General features: G+C 55.6%; 1 long non-coding RNA gene across 1 annotated transcript; it reads right to left on the reverse strand.

Moving 5' to 3' along the window:
• LOC145717263 (uncharacterized) lies at positions 1-2,213 on the reverse strand. Its single transcript, XR_014140354.1, has 2 exons — positions 1,432-2,213; positions 1-1,011 (listed from the first exon to the last, which is right to left on the reverse strand). It is a non-coding gene; the product is annotated as an uncharacterized LOC145717263 (long non-coding RNA).
• Between the last annotated feature and the right edge of the window lie 16,328 nt (positions 2,214-18,541).

An 18,541-nucleotide genomic window follows, 5' to 3' on the forward strand; every position in this document is an offset into this window, starting at 1 on the left:
GGCTGGTTTCCAGGAGTGGTCCTCAAGCCCTTCACTGGCCTTTTCAGGGTCCCTTGGCTCCTGGTGAAAGTAGGCAAGGGGGTCTGGCAGGAAGGCTACCCAGAAGATACTCAGAGAGACCAACCGGCATTGCCCAGTGGGGGCAGGGCAGTCAATGGCTGTGGAATACTGCTCTACACTGGGGCTTCCCCACTGGCCTCCTCCCGGCCATCACTCCGGGGTTTGGCTGAGAAGTCGGCAAGGACCCCGACCAGACTATGGCCAGAGCCCTGGCGTGGAGGGGAGGAGCCCAGGAGAGCAGCCCGGCCCGCCCGCAGGCACACTGCCAGACCTCTCCAGTCTAAGAGAAGGAGCTGGGAAAGTCAGCCAAGGGGCCCAGCTGCGGCAAGAGACCTTGTGCCCACACCAGGCTAAGGACTGAGCTGGTCGGTCTTGAGTGCAGGAGGGGAGGGGCCCCCACCCAGGCAGTCTACGGGCTCCAGGGTCACTGGGGGCTTTGTGGCTGGTAAGAGAGACATCTGGAGAGGGGCCAATGAAAAGGGTCAGATCCCCAGTAGAGGCTGCAGACCCCCAGGAGACAGGTGGGGAAGTGGTCACAGAGGACAGGAGGGCCTCCTGGACGTGCACAGGGTGGACACGTTGCTGCACACACGTGCTGCTCAGCACATTCTGAGCTCCGTCTGTAAAGGCAACACGGGGCACCATCCGCTGGATGTGCGCTGCTGTGCGTTATCTTCCCATGGGTTGATGTGTGACGGTGAGTCACCCCAGTCTAGGTCCCCCACTGTGACCAATACAGCTAACCAGGAGGCTACCGACCAGGACTCAGGGTGGAGGGGATGGCAGGGGTCCAAGCTCTCCTCTGGGAGGAGAAAGCTGGCCTGGCCCAGGATCAAAAGGTGTTCTCAGCCTTGGAGTCAGGATTCAAACAACTGAATCAGCCTGCCCAGGGTGTAGGCAGAACTCGGCTCCCTAGTCTCAGGGTCCTTGCTTGCAGGTCTCCAGAGGGTTCTGTGGGAAACAGACAAGGACTGCATGAGAATGGCATTGGCCTTGGTCTCCCCGTGGCCTGTGCAGGAAGAATAAGACAGTTTCACCATGCAACGGTGCTCTCCTTGGCCCCGACCCCGGAGGAAGGGTGCCCCCACCAGAGTGTTTTATTCATTTCACACTTTCATGGCTGTGCTTCTAATGTGCCAAAGCTCTATTCTAAGCACTTGAAACATATGAGCTGCGGCGCGTGGGTGGCTCAGTCGGTTAAGCGTCTGCCTTCGGCTCAGGTCATGGTCTCGGGGTCCTGGGATCGAGCCCCACGTCAGGCTCTCTGCTCAGCGAGGAGTCTGCTTCTCCCTCTCCCTCCCCCTCTGTGCTCTCCCTCTCCCTCCCTCCCTCAAATAAATAAATAAAAATAAATGAAACATATGAACTTACTTAATTCTCCAGCAACCCTATGACTTAGGTCTTATTATTGTCCCCAGTTTTTCAGTGGAGAGAGATGCCGAACAGGATGTACTGTGACTTGCCCCAAATCACACAGCTAACCAGGAACAGAGCTGGGGTCCAAACCCAGGCGGTTGGGCTGCAGGGACCCTGCCCACAGCCAGCCCCTGCTAACCCCAGTGAGGCACTGGGTACTGGCTCGGGAGCCGGAGAGGGCAGAATGCTGGCTATGGGGCAGGAGAGCTGGCCGTGTGCCCCAGATCGCTGTTTCCGGGCAAACGACCTTGAGCGGGCACCTAACAGCCTTGCTTCCTCATCTCTACAGGGGGGAATCTCAACAAAGCCAGCTTCGTGCGTTATGAGGTTGATACAAGACCACGCCACAGGGTTGTTATTCTTATCAGCAAGGGCTCCCTAGGACCAGCAAGATCTGAACACTTCCATTCACCCAACATTCAGCCCCATGCACTCCAGCTCAGAGGAGAGCGGCAAGGCTGGGCCACTGGCTCCCGGGGTTTCCTGACCCCCGGGGAGAAGAAGACGCTGAGGGAGCACTTCTTCCCGTCTCCTCCTTGGTCCCTTCCAGTTCTTGCTTTGTGTGCCTGTTACGTTTCCTTCTTGTTTTCCTCAACTGCCCTCAGCGTGACATTCTGTGGTTGTACAAGTGTCCTGGGGCTGCCATAACAGAGGACCACAAACTGGGGGGCGGGGGGTTAAAACAACAGAAATGGACCTTCTCGAAGTTCTGGAGGCCAGAAGTCCAAAATCAAGGTGTCAGAGGGGCTGCACGCCCTCTGAAGCCTCTGGGGTGGGGTGGGGGGAATCCTTCCTTGCTCTTCTCAGCTTTGGTGGCTGCCCGCAGTCCTTGGCAATCCTTGGCGGGTAGATGCGTCATTCCCATCTCTGCTTCTGTCTTCACACGGCCTTCTCCTCTGCGTGTCTGTGTCCAAATCTCCTCTTCTTATAAGGACACCAGTTATTGGATCAGGGCCCAAACTAATCCAGTATGACCTCATCTTAACTAATTATATCTGCGAAGACCCTATTTCCAAATTAGGTCACATGCACACGTGCTGCGTGGACATGAATTTTGGGGACACTATTCTACCCAGTACTGCCGGCTGGTTCTGCAGGCTCTCAGATTAAGAACTTTTTTTTTTTCTTTCCTTGCGTCTTTCAGGAAGAGCGTGAGAAATGTGTCCTTCTTTGCTCTTGGGCAGAGAGACAAGTGGAATGTCCCTTTATGCTCTGTTAAGGACACCTTGAGCAAAGGACAGGCTGAAAAGGCACCCAGGGATGGAGTGCAGCCGTTGGCCTAGCCAAGGGCTGCATGGCCAAGGTCAATGTCTCTTGGGGAGGGAGCATACATACGGCCGTAGCCTGCCTGGCATGGCCTAGTCCTCCACAGACATTGCCTCATCTAGCTGCAGGGATGTTTCCTGCATGTCTCTGGTGAAGAGCTCAGGCTTAGCAACCTCAGATGACCCCTCACACAAGAAAGAGCATCCTCCAGAAAGCTTATGCCGGGCTTCCATGGGAGGGGGGGGGGGGGAGGTAAAGCCACAGGGCCAGGCATGGGACGTCTGGCCAGTGCCACAGTTCCTTGGCAATGTTACCTAGGGAAAAGTCCAGGGGATGCCCAACAGCCAGCTCTTTGCAAAGCCCTGGGTGTCTGGCAGTGAGGTGGACACGGGCACACAGCAGCCTCCATCCCTCAGATGTTCCTGTTGAATCCAAACAACCAGGCTGTGGAGAGCTGGGAACATGAAGCTAAAGGGCCTTCATCTGCCTCTTCACCATCATCAGAGACACGGCCGGATGGAGAAAGCCTCCAGGTGATCCTTGAGAGCCGAAGGCCAAGTGCTCAGGTTCTCCGAAGCTCTCCTCAACCGGGGGCCTGCAGCCCCTTCTCTGTGCCCGCTCTGCCCCTCACCTGCAGCTGGGCACTCGGGGCAGAGCTCAGGCTCTGAGAGGCTCTCTGGAGTACCCAGGTCTGACTTCTAGGGCCAGGGAAAGGAGAGAGGGAGGATGCCAAGAAGGCATGAGGTTGTGTTCTACCTGAACCACAGGAAGAGGACCGCCCTGCCCCAGCAGACCCACAGCTGCTCTTCTAGGGACAGGAAGTCAGCTGAGTATCGAGCAAGCGGGTGCCGGGGGAGGGGCTCAGGCACCTGGGCTGTCGGCCGGGCCATCTGGTCTTCCGGGCTGCACTGGTTCCCACACTTGGGAGGTAGATGGGGTGGGGATTAGGAGCCTAAAGTTTCACCCGGTTCAGTTTGCCTCCTCACAGCTAGGAGACCTGGGGGGTCTCTAAACCTGTTTCCCATCTTCCTGGGGTTGTGCTGGTGGCTCAGCGAACACCCACGTTGCCTAGTACCCAGCAAGTGCTCTGTCAACATTGGGTGCTCCCCACACTCCTGAGAAGGGGCTGAACCCCTCAATGGGCTTGATTCCTTACAAATAATCTGGCGTCTAAGTGGTGGCCTGACCCGCTGAGGGGAGAAAGGGTGACCTTCTAGGCAGCCCTTCCTGGTCGACTAATCTCCCTGGGAGAACAGTGATACCCTGCCTCCACATCTCACACTGGGAGCTCTCCCCACACCAGGGCCCCCCTCGGGCTGGCCGGCCCAACCCCAGGACCATCAGGCTTTGGGCCAGGCAGTTACAGTAAGTCGGGCCCGCCCTTCCTTACATGGGGTACCACTGTGCCCTGGTCCAGAGCCTGGCTTCCCATAGAGGAGGGGAAGGGGAATAGGGAGGCCCTTCCTTGCCAGGTGCGCTGGGCCAGCTCTTAAGCACACCCCCAGAACATGCTGGTCTTCCCAGTGATTTCCAGGGGCCGCCTTGTCCTGGCAACCACCAGGCCCAAGCAGCAAAGGGCAGCTGAAGCAGCAAATGATGTTCAGAAGGAGAGGCTGACTCACTCCATCCAGGCTGCGCCCTCCGTGAGTATTTCTGGACCTCAGCCTGGGATTCCTGCAGGTTCCGATGACAAGTTGGACCATCCTCTTGTATAAGGTGGGTTCCAAGATAACCCTAAGGGGAAGGGAGGAGAGGGAAGGGCTCTGGCTGGCGAGGGTGTTGATGCTCAGCAGGTCCAGGCCAGGGGGTCGGAGGGGACATAGGACAGTGACATGGGAAGGCCTAAAGGATCCCCAGGCCTGACTGAGGAGGAAGGGGGCAGGGAGGAAGAGAGGACCCCATTTATAGAGCACACGGCACACATTACATAATTATTCTAATTTAATCATCACAACCCTGTATGATAGATGTGACTTATCACTGGTTAATAGACGAGGAAACTGGGCCTGGGAGCCGGTGAGTGGAGGCTGGGTGAGGGGTGGAGGCTGCTCGAGCAGAGAGGGAGGTCAGGCCCAGAGAGCCTCCGCAGGACCGCCTGGCCCCGGGACTGCAGCTGACCTCGAGGCCCGCATTTCACCGGCCCCGCGGGAGCAGGATGCAGACCCCGGGGTAGGGGGGCGGAGTTCCTGGAGGTCCTCCCTGCCGCCCCCCCCCCGCGCGTGTCCCCCCCCCCCCCAAGCTGCCAGGTCCCCTCCCATGGCAACGGCTCCTCGGGGCAACGTGTACAGGGGGAGGGACCGCACCAGTCCTCGTCAGACCTCTCAGCCGCCCGCCGTGCATTCCTCAGCCCTTCCATCAGCGCGGCCCACGGGCTTCCCCACAGGCTGTGGTCAGCTCCCCCCGCCCCCGCCGCCTCCGGGCCGGCCTCTTCCCCGGACCCCGGTCCCCGCGCCCGGATCCCGGCCCCGCGCCCCCCGCACCTGCCCCACCTCCCCGGGGCCCGCAGCTGGGATCCTGGCCCTTGAGCCACCTCCCCGGCCCCCGCGTCCGGGATCCCGGCCTGCGCCCCTCCCCGGGTCCCCGCTGTCCCGGAGCTGGGCGGCCCCTTGCGCCCTCCAGCCGCTGCCCGCAGGCCTCCGGGCCGAGCCCTATTTCGGGCTCTGGCGCTGTGGGCCTGGGCAGCCCTGCCCGGAAGGGAGGCTATTCTGGGCCGGGCCAGCGGAGCAGCTGTGGCCCCTGGGCTTCCCGGCAGGGTGAGCGCCCAGGACAGAGGGCACGCTAGGGCAGGGCTCCCCTCCCTCCCCACCTTCCTCCCAGGCCGCGCCCAGCTCCCTCCCCTTTTTGGCCAGACCCAGGTCCTTCCCTAGGCCAGGAATATTCTCTGGTGCCAGGTCACCGGCAGAGTGTCCAGAGCCTGTGGCCACAGCGCACCCTCTTCCAGTGCTCCCCAGCACCTGCCCTCCCCGAGCCTCTCCACCTCTCTGTTGGGATGGTCTTCCTAGCACCCTGTGCTTGTCTGGGCTTGGCCTTTGTCCCCCTGTGTCCCATTTGCCTGCCCTTCTTGACTGTAACCCCTCATCCGTGTGTCCATATGGTTCCATGTCAAATAAATCCCCAGTGTCCAGTACCAGATGGATGCCCCAAAATGGTCATTAAAGAAAGTTGTTAAACTGTCACATTTAGGACACCAAACTCCAGTCCCTTGGGGTCTTTTTACATTCTGTTCCGCAAACCTTTCTGATGATCATCGGTTCCAGCTGCCCCTGGGCCCCTTCCCCCACCAGAGGGAGTGACCACTTCCATGCAGGACCTTGGCTTGGTGGACAAAGCCTCAGGCATCTGCACATGTGGCCCGGGTCCCTTTGGGCTTACGCTGACCTTAGGACCAATTGCTGGACTCGTCGGGGCCACATTCTTCCATCTGTGGGCCAGGATAAGAATCTCTGTGGTCTGTCCCACGTCATGGTCATAAGGAGACAGAGTACGGACAACGTCATCAGAATGGAAGCCACTACATTATCTAACCCAAATCCCTCTCTCCAGAGCAAAACGTTTCCCAGAGTGTGGGAGGACGTGCAGGGAAGGGAAGAGCGGGGAGCTAACATCTGTCCATGTTCCCACTGCACGAGGTGTTTTAACTACTCCGTGTCATTCAGCCCAGTGCTTCTCAAACTTGAATGTCAGCACAAACCCCTTGGATCTTGTTAAAATGCAGACTCTGGTTCCTCAAGCCTCTGGCGGGGACTGAGATGCTGCATTTCTAACCAGCTTCAGGTGGTCTCCCTCCTGCCAGCCGCCCACCTCCCACCCCTGGCAGCAGGAGGAGGAGGAGGAGGGGGAGGAGGAGGAGGAGGAGGGAGAGTGCTTGATGGCCCATCCAGTGTTCCGAGGACAAAGCTGAGGTATAGGGAGATTATGTGGCTTGCTTGACATGGTGAGGCCAGCGCTTAGGCCCCGTTGGCCACGGAATGTCACCCCCCCTTCTAGCCTCAGCTGCTGAGGTCCTCCAGATGCTCCAGCCTTGACCCCAGACCCCCACCCCCAGCCCCCCTTTCTTTTTTTTTTTTAAAGATTTTATTTATTTATTTGAGAGAGAGAATGAGATAGAGAGAGCATGAGAGTGGGGAGGGTCAGAGGGAGAAGCAGACTCCCTGCCTAGCAGGGAGCCCGATGCGGGACTTGATCCAGGGACTCCAGGATCATGACCTGAGCCGAAGGCAGTCGCTTAACCAACTGAGCCACCCAGGCGCCCCATCCCCCCTTTCTTTTTAGTTCACATGATTGCACGAATACCTGTGAGTTGTAAAACAAGTACTCAATGTATACTTATCCTCAATGAAAACAAATACAAAGTAAGTTATATATGAATAAAGAATGAAACGTGTCCCCACACCCAACTGTGCTCAGCTCACCCCACCAGAAAACGAAATACTGTCTACAATTTTTACTGCTGATTCTGTAACTGATGCCATCCAGTTTCGTTTACACCTTGGGTTCGCCATGGTTAACCCTGGAGGTTATGGGTAAAAGGTCAGGCAGAAAGCCACCAAACCAGGGACAGCAATCTGGTGAAAGAGAGAGAGAGTGAGAGAGAGAGAGAGAGAGAGAGAGAAGAAAGTGTGGTTCAAACGTGGGCCCAAGAAGAGGCAGGAAACCACGTTCTCCCCAGAGCCCTTCACTTCCATCTTTCGGGGCAAGCTGGAACAGGTGAGGGGGAGCCCAGGTCTGCCAACACCCTGGCTCACGAGTAACTCACAGCCACCCAGTGCTCTGACTCACTTGTCAATAGCTAGTTTACTTCCTGACAGAGAGACCAGAACCTTCACACTCATGTATAAGTGGAAGGGTAATCAATTGGCGATTAATTAAAAGTAGAAGTTACTGGTGATGCAGAATTGCTCCAACAGAACTGAGTGGGGAAGGTGGTGTTTTTCAGAGGTGCGTCTGTGTGGAGGTCAGAGCTCTGAGAAGTGGGGTTCTGGTTTCCTGAATAGCATCTGCCTGGTCTTGGGGGGGGGGTTGCAGTCCAGGGGGGGCCAGGGTGCTGGGGCCAGAAGGCCCAGAAACCTGGCGGACTAGGTCAGATCCTGGCCCCACCACTCACTGATGGAGCTATGAAGTGAGGGGGGCTCTGGCTTGGGTTTTCCACCTGACTTGAGCTGCTTGCAGGCGGGCTGTTCCTTTCCTCCTTCTGTCTCCTGCTCACCAGCCCCACCAGGTGCCCCAAGTCTAATCCTCAATTCTGGGGCTGAAATGAGACTGACAAGTTAGTTTCCTTTAAACATGGACATTTTCTCAGATATGGGTAATTGGGGAAAAACCACAGGGCTCCTTTCTGAGAGGGAAGGACCAGGGCCCACACGGGGCATGGGGGAGGGACCCGCAGAGGGGACTGGGAAATCTCACCACTCTCACTTCTGCTTTGCGGGACCCCTCTCACCTCATAACTTCCCCTGAAGTGCCCACTGGCCATTTGCATGTGTCTCATTGAAATTCCGGATAGGAGCACCACCCTCTCCCCCCTCCCCGGCCCCCAGAGGGTAGCTGGAGCATCACGGGGGAAACGAAGGGTGGGGACACGTCGCCGTGGGAGGGCAGAGACTGCCCCAAACCTTCCCCTGGCTGATTCACCCTTATTCAATAGATGGGCCATTTTCCTAGAATGTTGCAACAGGGTTATTAGGGTTTTTCCAGAGATTTCTACTCTCTCAATGACCCAACCCTGAGCCCCTCAAGTGGAACACAAGATGACGCCCACTACAGGGGCTGGGCATTTGCCCTCTGACCTTGGTGTCCTCTCTGTTTCATGCTTTCTCAAAGCACAGAGCCCGGTCTCCTGAGAAGGATTCATTGTACACCCAGCTATGCACACAGCAGGCTCTTGGGCGTGTTTTTCTTTCTTAATACATATTTGTTTAATGGATGGGATGACTGGAAATTACTTACCCCTGATGAAGAAACAGGAAGGCAACAGAGTTTTAAAATCCTTAAAAAAAAAAAAATCCATCCTGAGCTTTACCTCCTTCATCTTTACATCCCTTCACTTTCTGTCACAAATGTTCCCGTTCCAAACCCTAAACTCTTCCTCCTGAGAGTCGAAGCGCTTTGTAGGGGGAGACTGAGTCTCACTCCCCTTTCTCTCCCCAGTCCCTGGGTTTGTGTCATGGGGTCGAAGCTCCCTTGATTTTGTGATTTTGGATTCCGTGGCCTCTCTCCACCCTTCAAAGAGGCAGACGCAGCACCATCAATTAGTCTTGGGCTGGGTTCAGGGACCACATTGGTGGTGGTCGGTGATGGTCTTTAATCCAGTGAGGAGGCTGATGTTTGAACCCCAGGAAAGGAATGTCACCGTGGGCTCACGGTTCACACAGGGTGATTCCCTGTGGGCTTATAATAGCAAAGGAAAGAGATACGGGGAATTGTCAGGTGGGTACCCTATTTAGGGGATATTTTTTCAGAAAGTTCAGAGAATTCTAGCCAACAAAATCTGTCGGTTCTAAGAGTGAAAATGGGCCAAGGAAAAATGAGAAACCGGGGGAAAAAAATCAGAGTTTGGACAATCCAGTCACAGAAGGTCTCTGAGAGAAAGTTTAGTGGGTGGGCACAGGGAATACAACACTGGGAGCCTTATAGGGAGCTGAGGTCATATTTCAAAAGGAGTGGGAAGGAGGAGGGTTCTCAACCGAGCACCTAGGTGAGAAGACTCAATTGTGTCAAAGAGGAAAGAGAACAGACTGCCTTTACTGAGCATCCACTGTGTACGGGTCCACCCCCAAAGTCTGTCAATTCTGCCAAAACCCTACAGAGCAAGGGCTGTCGTGGTCTTCCTACAGGAGAGCAACTCAAGGTGACCACACCCTTGCCCCTTCTCCAAAAGGCTCCCCAGGCCTTGAAGACCACTTTCAGCTTTCCTTGCTTCTCCATCACACTCAGAAAGAGAGCAGGACAGGGTGAGGTTGTGGGGGAACTGAAATCCCACAGGGGAGAAGACAGTAAGAATGGGCTGGAGGCTCTGAATCAACTCAAGTGTCCACCCAGGGATGCCGTCCCGGGACAGGAGGGAGCTTGCACCCCAGGCTGGGGAGCAGTGGCTTTCCTGTCATTCCCGAGGTTGGGAGAGGGGCAGGAAGATGGGCAAACCAGGCCCCTGTGGAGCAGACACCAGACTCGAGAAGCTGGAAACCAGGGAATAGGATGGTAATCACCAACCGAACTCTGGAATGAACCGTTAAACAAATTCATTTATTCATGCCCTTAGTCAACAAGTGTTTATGGAGTGTCCCTAAGTGCAGGCTACTATGTTAGGCACTGGGGGTGAACTCTTAAATTGGGGTAGACTGTTCCTTAAAGGCCCTAGCAGCTACAAGCAGGAGATGATAGTGTGTAATTATTGTAATGGGAAATACTTTTACCAGAGACATACAGATAAAACAATATTGGAACTCCAAGGGCACTTAGAAGAGGCAGACTGGAGTATCTGAACTGATTTCAAGGAAGGAGCCAGATGTGGTCACAATAGGTATATATATGCCAGTGTTTATAAAGGTTAAAAAAAATTGGAATCCCCTCACGTGGGATCTGTTGAATGGGCAATGTCCTTATAACAGAATACTACACAGCCAATAAAAATTGTTTATGTGGCTGTATGTCTGTTCATATGCGAAGATATTCACAAAATATTAGTGAAAACAGATCACAGAAGACTATTTAGGTCTGATTGCATTTTTATGAGTTTTTTTGACATACGCATTTCTAGATGTTTTTAGAAACTTGTCAAAGTACATACTAAAGTGTTTGAAGTGCTTACTCATCTCTGCAGATGGGGGCTTAGAATGCCCTAAAATTCTTTCTCATGTATCTCTATTTTGGAATTTTGACAAAAAGAGTACTATCCTTTTTCAAGGATAAAAGAAATTAACAGTTTACTTTTAGCAACTCAGGCCAACGTGAGTCCTTTCTTCTTTGGTAGGATCCTCAGATCATAGAGATGTTATGTAGATAGAATATCTTGATCCCATCAGAACATCTGACTGTGATAACGTTATGGAACACATGGGGAGAGTAGCCTAGAAAACAGTACAGTCGTACTTCCTCAAAACAAACCAAAAAGCAATCGGTTAATGAACAATGCCCATCTGGAGGTAAGTCTCTAGAGAGGTGTAAAGGCACTAACCCAGACCAAGTCCCGTTCAACATTTTCATCAACGACTTGAGTAATGAGCATGAAGGCATGTGATCAGATTTTTGGATAAAACTGGTGGGTAACGCAACTCGTCTGGATGCAAACCTACGAGAGACTAGACCAGTAGGTGGAAAGACACAGGATTAGCACACAGAGTCCTGAATGAGATGCCCCGGGGGTCCCAGGCCCCGAGAGCCCAGGAGGAAAGACACAGAGGCCGACATGCTCTGGTGCCATGGGACACCGTCCTCATCAGGATGGCGTGGTCTCCGGTCCTTTGTGGGCCTCTGTGGGCACCGTTCTGGGCAAACATGTTGAGAGAGCAATGTCACGAGCGCGTCAGGGGAAGGACAGAAAGGTCTGAACACTCACATTCCAGAGGGGCAGGAAGTCTCCCCGACAGAAGCCAGGATATGTCCAGAGAGAAGAAAGCAGGACAAGTTTCACCAGCTAGTGGATGATCACAGGGACATGACTCCCCCAGATCAAAGAACAAGGGAAGTGTCCAGGAGGCTGATTTTAACTCAGCACAATGAAAGGGGAAAGTGCCAGATCCTCAGAGCACCATCTCGTCCGGGTCTCCCAAGAGCCCATGCTGCTGTCCACGCAGGACAGGGAGGGAGGCGGGGAGCCTGCCACCAACGGAGGAGCTCTGGCACAGGTGGGCTGACCCCCCGGGAGGCCGCACCAGATGACCCCAGCATCCCCTTCCAACTCACTGGCAGCACCTGCCCCGGGGCTGTGTGCGCACCCAGGAAGTGGAAAGTGCCCCAGCCAGACTGGGCCCTTGAGTGGGGGTGGGCCTGGGGGGAAGCCAGCACTGGTGGACTGGCCGTCGGAGGGATGACAGCAGCCTGGTGACAACATGGGGGGGGGGTCAAGGGAAGGAGTGAAAGAGGGAACAGAAAGCAAACTCAAGAGAGAGAGAGAGAAGGGAACAAAGAGAAGCACTGAGAGGGAAAGTGGGGACCAGATGGGAAGTGAGAGGCTAGCCAGCCCAGCCCTGGTGGTGGCAGCCTACACCAGGCAGCCTGGGAAGGGAGGGAGGGGGTGGGCGGAGACTCACTGGGGGTGGGATGGGAGGGGGCAGGATTTGCTGCAGAGGGCTGGTGCTCTGCCCAGAGTCACCCCCGTCCATCTGACACTCAGTCCACCTGTGAGTCATGCTTGAGTGTCTCAGTGTGTCGGGGACTGCAGGTGCTAGGAGGCTTCAGAAAATGAGGAACCATGACCCCGGCCAGCCCTCCCAGATTCACCTTCGAGCTGGGGAGACCAATAACCAATGAAGGAGAATGCACAGCCCGTCACAAGGTGGGAGAGGGCAGGGTGGACTTTGGAGTCAGGAAAACCTGAGCTCAAATCCAGACTTGGTGTGCTGTGCAGCCTCAGGCAAGTTCCTTAACCTCTCTGAGCCTCTGTTTCTTTCTCTGTTTTTTTTTTTTTAAGATTTTATTTTATTTATTTATTTGAGAGAGAGAGAATGAGAGACAGAGAGCATGAGAGGGAGGAGGGTCAGAGGGAGAAGCAGACTCCCTGCCGAGCAGGGAGCCCGATGCGGGACTCGATCCTGGGACTCCAGGATCATGACCTGAGCCGAAGGCAGTCGCTTAACCAACTGAGCCACCCAGGCGCCCCCCGTTTCTTTCTCTGTTATGAGGATAAATGAGACAAAGGATGCATAAGCACAGAGTCCCCTCCCCTCAAGCAGGCCTTAACTTTGAAGTGAGGAACCTCAGCCCTAAGCGAGAAGAAAAGCTGGAGAGGTCAGGGAGTCCGGGAGGGACGGCTCTGCAGGGCCCTGGTCACCGTTCGTTCACTGACTAGGTGCTGGGCTTGAGCCTACCAGTGAGAGAGCCATACATTCTCAGCACCGATCGTGAAGGCAAGAGGGAAATGCTGTGGAGCTTGAGCTAACCAGGCTGGAAGCGGCCTGGGCCCCAGGGCACGGGGCACCCAGACGTCTGCACGGCTGCTGAGTGCTAACAAGGCCCCCTGCAAATGCACGCAGCTGGGGGCAGCCAGCAGGGTCAGGGGCCTTGGCAGACGCTGCTGCCTTTGCAGACAGTGGGGAATTCTTTTTTTTTTTTTTTTTTTAAAGATTTTATTTATTTATTTGACAGAGAGAGACAGCGCGAGAGAGAACACAAGCAGGGGGAGTGGGAGAGGCAGAAGCAGGCTTCCCGCGGAGCAGGGAGCCCGATGCGGGGCTCGATCCCAGGACCCTGGGATCATGACCTGAGCCGAAGGCAGACGCCTAACGACTGAGCCACCCAGGCGCCCCAACGGTGGGGAATTCTTAAGGAGTGTCCGGCATCGTGTGTATGCCCACAAATGGCCGGAACCGGCCACAGGCTGTGGGCAGAACTAGCAGAGGGCACATTCAGCTAGCCTCCACAGGGCGAGGAAGGGCCCACCCCAGCCCAGTGCTCCAGGCCTGCATCCTCTAGCGCAGCCCTCCCTGGAATTATGTTCGTGGGGTGCAGATCCCCCTCTTTGGGGACCATCTCTGGCCTGGGACCTCAGCTATCCCGGCCTCCAGGAGGGAGGGTGCAGAGCCACCCCGTGAGTCACTGTGCCCACTTCCTGCCACATAGAGTCCTCGGCTGAGTCACCGGCCCCCCAAAGGGAAAGAGTGGCCACAAGGCCGGAAAGCTGGAGCCCCACGGTGGCAGGAGTGGGGGCTGCTGGTGCTGCGGGGCCACGGGGCTGCTCTCTCCCACGGCCAAGGTGCGTCCGCAGAACCGGGGGTCCTCCCAGCAGCACCAACCCGCCACCAGCAGGACTGGCTCTTGCTGGTATTTTCCCCCCATACCGGTCAAAACAAAGCAAAACAAGAAACCCCCACTTTTTATTTTGAAATAATTTCAGGCTGACAGAAAAGTTGCAAAAGTACTGTAAACAATTTCCAGATACCTTCACTCAGACACTCTCAAAGGCAACTTGTTGCCGGTTTGTGTTACTGTTTCCCTTTCTGCCTGGCTCCTCGCTCCTTCCTGGGCCATTCCAGGGTAAGTTGCAGACATGATGCCTCTTTCTCCCTGAAACGCTTCAGGGTTGTGTGTCCCCCCAAACAAGGGCTTTCCTTGGAGAATCACAGCTCGCCCAGCAACCTCAGGAAAGGCCTTCATGTCCGATGATGCCCCATCTCAGATGCTCCTGGCCCATGTGGAGGGCCGGCCTGGGCAGGGAGGGGAGGTTCATCCCGCTAAACCTGGCCAGGGGCCAACACCCCTAGTTCTTTCTTCCCGCCAGGACTGGGGTGCTGAAGGACCACTCAGCATCCGTGCAAGCCGGGACGGTCATTCACTGGGGGATGAACCTTTGACCAAAGGGGGCATGGAAACCCGTGGGTAACTTCTCCCTTCCTCCCGGTACCTGTGCTCAGGTACATTGGAGTCAGTCCCTGGTAGACATCCCGGGAGACAGCAGACACATCACATCCTCAGGGACATGTGGTCACACAGGAGCCCTCTGCTTGGGGTCTAGTGCTCTGCGGTCACCTGGAAACTCTTAATCATTCTGTCTTTCAGTTTGGGTCTTCTAAGTGGGTTACTCCAGAGCCACTCCCCATGCTAAGCCCTGAGCCCTTTGTCAGCATCCCTTCCAGTGGGTACTGTTCTGCTCCCCATTCTACAGATGAGATAACTGAGTCTCAGAGAGATTAACTCACCCGAGGTCAGCCAGTAAGTAATTGAGTTGGACTCAAACCCAGTTCTTCCTGCTCTGAAGCCCAAGCTGTCGCTCTTGGCCGCTGACATGGTTGTTTCTGGGGTCTGTCCTTTGATTATCTAGAAACAGGGTCATTGATCTCATCCTGGGCACCACACTACAATTGTGACACAGGAAAAAGTGAGACCTGGGGCTGGGATTTAGGTTGGTTGACCCTATGGGAGTGATGCCGGCGCTTGGGCCACGTGGGCCCAGGACACGCTCTCCAAGGTGGCCGAGCCAGGGGCTGGGCCTGGGCCGGGGCCAGTCCTGCCTTCTTGCCTGTGGTCCAGTTCTCGTTTCCACCAGCCAGGGAAAGCAGGGCTGAGTCACCGGAGTCCCTGTCCCTGACTCCTCGCCCATACATCATGCATTCCAATCCCTGGTTCTTGGCAAAACCCCACTAACTTCTTAGCTCACCCCACCCTCTTCCCTGAAATAAATCAAAGTCTCAAGCTGGGGAGAAGGTCACTTGACCCAAGCCCTTCAGTCTGCAAATGGAGGCCGTGGGGTTTGGGTAGAGGTCCTGATGGAGTGAGTTTGCATCCTGGAGTAGAACCCTGTCCCTGCTGCTGAGTTCCCATAGAGCCCTGACCAATTAATCTTTCTGCGTCTCAGCTTCTCCTGAATGGGGCTGGTGATGGTAGTAACTCAGTGGAAGGGTCACTGGGAGCAGGAAATATGAGAGCCTTCTGGAGGGAGCTCCCCTGAATGCACCCCACAGCTTGTGAAGATGACCTCATGACCCCTCAACAAGTCTGTTAAGGAGGCATTACTAGCATCCCCCGCTTTACAGAGGAGGAAACAGGCTCAGAGAGGTTAAGTCACCTGTCTACGGCAGCCCAGCCAGCAAAGCAGAGCCCCGGTCTACCGGACGACTGTGCAGGGCAGCGGCCCTTCCCACCAGGCGCTGGCTGCCCGCCCACCAGCCCGGGGCTCCCAGAGTCCAGGGCTGCAGCCATTCCCCAGCTGAGCAAGGAAGCCGACCCCCTCCAGATAAACAAAGCACTTCCTCCCCGAAGCCGGGCCCAGAAGGAGGAGGTGCTGCGTGCACAACTGTTTATAGAGACAGATGTTTGGGACGGAAAAAGAGAGACAGCCCTCCTCCATCCCCATGGAGACAGAGGAAGTTTGCAGCTTGGGCAGAGGCAACTGGAATTGAAAAAGGAGAAGGGGAAAGAAGGGAGGCAACCAGATCTGACCCGCTGAAAACGGTTTGACATTTTCAGATGCTGGTGCCTAACAAAGGATGTTGCCCAGGCAACCGGAGCCTGCAGGGCCGGAGGCTGCCCATCCCGGCTGGACCAGGGGCCAGAGCCCATAGGAGGCGGGAGGGCCACAAAGGCCACTGCCGAGCAAATCAGTAAGCACGCATCCACCTAGGGGCCTCTCAGCCCACGGCCCTCCCAGGGATCCCTGCAAAGTGCGGAGGTGATTCGTGGCCCCACCTCCTCCCTTCCTTCCCTCCCCCCTCCCCTCCCCTCCTCCCTCCCTTGTTTGCCAGGTGTTCAATCTTACCCTTGTCCCAGCCCAGGAACCATGTCCCCACCTTCTTGGTGGCAGGTGGCAGGTGGCGCTTGGCATGACTGAGACCAGAGAGTTGCTTTTGCATGGAGTGAGCCCCCCTGGGGCCCAGCACGGCCATATCCTCACACTCTCTGGCTGGAGACCCTGCGCAGTCGTTCTAGGGCAGGAGGGAGGAGAGGGGAGAGCTTTGGGGCCTCTTCTAACGGACCACATCTGCTTCCTTGGAATTTCTCTGCCTGGCTCGCCAGCCCTTTTGTCTGCACGCCGTCCTGGGCAGGGCCATCCAGTGTCCTGGGGCTGGGCATTGCTTCCCCGAGCCTCGGGGCTCTGGTGGTGTGTTGTGTTAGCATCGGCCCAGTGACCACGATGTCGTGTGGGATCGACATGGCGACCACCTGCACAGACCTGCCCCAAGCCGCTCGGCGGCCAGTGCAGCCCAGCTTTCGTCTCATCCAGCTCAGCTGCATGACCCTCTCTCTCCTTGCTTCCCTCCAGGGGATGGGAGAGGGGGTGGATGGGGAAACTTCCGATGAACTCTGGCTCGGACGATGAGAATTCCTGAAGCCAGGATGTTCTGTGGGAAAGAGCTAGAAGGGAGAGGCAAGCTGCAGTGGCCACGCTGGCTCTGGGGTCACAACTGCAGGACCGAAGCAGGGGGCTGGCACCTTCGGAAAGCCCCTGAGATGCCCCACAGTGGGAAGGCAGACCACAGCCAGACCACATATTTATCCGGCCTGGCCCGGCCCTCAGTGCACCCCCGATCCCAGGCTGATACTGGGAGTGCGAAGGTGTCAGGGTAAATGTCCTCCTCTGACATACGGGGAGATCTACACTTGGCAAGAAGGACTGGGTTGGAGGCCGAGGGTAGGCCATGGCCGTGGCCGGGGGTACGCGGGGGTGTGTGTGTGTGTGTCCACAGCCTAGGGTCAGGAACACAGCTCTCACCGGCCCGTGTTGTGTGAAGTGGCAGCTCAGATGGAATGCTGGGGAGGGGCAGGCAGTGACCACAGAATCGGGGATCCAGCATCACTGGGTCTAGCCCTGAGAAGGCAGAATTCAAGCCCAACATTGAGGCACAAAGAATGTCACCCCCCGGAAAAGCAGGAAACTTTGGGAAGACAGAGGGTGATGAGAGCTTTATCAGCACCCACGATATCCGGAATGGAGGCCGGGGTGGGGGGGGCTCCCTGACCCCCAGAGCAGCCTAGCCACATCCCCTGGAGGCCTAGCCTGTGGACAGAGGCTTGGAACTGGGCCCTTGCAGCCCAGCTGCCCAGGAAATGGTGTGCAGGCTCAACTCCCACCTCTGCCCCAGCTAGCTGGGTGACCCTGGGCACGTTACTTAAATTTTCTGGGCTTCAAAACCTCATCTATAAAATGGGCATAATAGCTATGCTTCACTCAGAGATCATGAGGATCAAAGGAGACAATATGGGGGAACCACGTTTAATCGACACTTGTTGACACGTCAGGCTCTGTGCTAAGCTGTCTATTATGGAAGAGGTAGTCGGGGTATTGTGGGTGTCCAACAAGATGCTCTCACCTGGGCAGGGAAGGGGTGTGTCAGCTGCACTGCGAGTAGAAGTGACCCAGGGGGGCAGCCTAGGGCAGACGGTGGTCTATAGCAGGGGCAACTTGGGACAGAAACTATAGACCAGAGGCTAATCCAGCCTGCTGCCTATTTTTGTTCAGCCCGTGAACAAAGAATGGTTTTTACATTTTCAAATGGTTGCAAAACAAAATAAAAAGAATACTATTTCCTGACACATGCAAATGACATGAAATTCAAGTTCTTTTTTTTTTTTCAAGATTTTATATTTATTTATTTGACAGAGAGAGACACAGCGAGAGAGGGAACACAAGCAGGGGGAGTGGGAGAGAGAGAAGCAGGCTTCCCGCGAGCAGGGAGCCCAATGTGGGGCTCGATCCCAGGACCCTGGGACCATGACCTGAGCCGAAGGCAGACAATCTTAACAATCTTAACTGAGCCACCCAGGCGCCCCCTTTTTTTAAAAAAATATATTAGGGCTTTTTTTTTTTAAGATTTTATTTATTTATTTGACACAGAGAGAGACAGTGAGAGAGGGAACACAAGCAGAGGGAGTGGGAGAGGGAGAAGCAGGCTTCCCACCAAGCAGGGAGCCTGACGTGGGGCTCAATCCCAGGGCCCTGGGATCATGACCTGAGCTGAAGGCATATGCTTAACGACTGAGCCACCCAGGCGCTCCGAAATTCAAGTTCTAATACCCATAAAGTTTTATCAGGACAGAGCCGAACTCATCAGTTTGCAAATTGTGAGTCGTCTGGGGCTGCTTTCATGCTGTGGATGACGCTCAAAGGCTTACTATCTGGCCCTTTGCAGAAAAAAAAGTTTGCTGATGC

The sequence above is a fragment of the Leptonychotes weddellii genome, chromosome 15 (genome assembly GCF_054177405.1).
Source record: "Leptonychotes weddellii isolate Sample4059 chromosome 15, ASM5417740v2, whole genome shotgun sequence".
Lineage (NCBI taxonomy): Eukaryota > Metazoa > Chordata > Mammalia > Carnivora > Phocidae > Leptonychotes > Leptonychotes weddellii.